We start from the raw sequence: 1,372 nt of genomic DNA, 5'->3' as shown, positions 1-1,372 counted from the left end.
ATTAGAATTTTGAGATGTAAGATCAATGTAAGGATTAAACAATGATAATAACAAATGTCAATGTTAGAGGATCCACTAATGGTATTTCAAGTAAGTATAATATAAACTCTTATTATTCAACTAGAAACCACACACAAAGGAGGTTTCAATTAGATTATGAATTATTAACATGATTACATTAGTTATCTTATTCGAATAATGCTAATACTTGTAAATATTATCAGTAATTCATGATTATAACTTATGTTAACAATAAATCAAGTTCCTTTCATAGCACAAGTGTAGGTATATCATACAGTTGGGATATGAAAGTGCCAAGTATTTATTGTATAAAGTGTTATACAACATAAATCTAGATTAACCATTTAACAAGCAAAGTATTAAGAGTGAACAAGATAATAAATACAAAACATGTTAGTGTCAAATATTAAAATCCATGTTGAGTTTACATTATATTTATTCGTACACCATGTGTAACCTTTTCACCTTGACATAGTAAACTTACTAAACATAATGAAAGAGAGAAATATAAATAAATAAGGTAACCATTTTCACCTTGACATAGTAAACTTACTAAACATAATGAAAGAGAGAAATCTAAATAAACAAGGTAAGAATATAAATAAGGTACAAGTTAAATAAGTAAAGGAAATGAAAGGCATAAATAAGATATTAATGAAAGCAAAACTTAAGCATTATAAAAATACAAAGAGAGAAAGCAAGAGCATTATCTTGATCTGGAAACCAAAATGCCTAAATCCATGATAATGCCTCCTTTTATGGGCTAAAATTAAAAACTATTGATTTGATGACTAATTGATGAGTGGGTGGTCACATCTTGACTTGGTGACAATCCTTATCTTTTTATCTGAATAAAACGTCATTGATAACGTCAGAATTTGAATGATGCCTCCATATGAAAGTTTTAGGAAATTATCTCAGCTTTCTGGAAAAAAAATTGAGGTCATTTAGACTTCTAGAATTCAAGATATGGGCTGAACACTGAACAGTGTCTTGGTAGAGGACAGATTCGTATTTCTGCATTGTTGCTATGATTTGGACTTGAAAATGGCCTTTATAAATCTTAGACTCCACATGAAAGTTGTAGACCTATGTCTTATCTTTTGACTTGACCAAAATATTGATGTCTTTTTCCAAATACAGGAGTGTCAAAGAATAAATAACCTGGCAAGATCAGGGTCAAACCACTGGAAGTTTAATTGTATAAATGATAAATAACAATAATCCAACAACAACAACAACAACAATAATAATAATAATAATAGTACTAGTACTAGTAGTAGTAGTAATAATAATAATAGTAATAGTAGTAGTAGTAATAATAATAAAAGAAGAAGAAGAAGAAGAAGTT

The sequence above is a fragment of the Populus euphratica genome, unplaced genomic scaffold, assembly GCF_000495115.2.
Source record: "Populus euphratica unplaced genomic scaffold, PopEup_1.0 scaffold1551.1, whole genome shotgun sequence".
NCBI lineage: Eukaryota > Viridiplantae > Streptophyta > Magnoliopsida > Malpighiales > Salicaceae > Populus > Populus euphratica.
Note: the sequence above shows the minus strand (reverse complement) of the source record.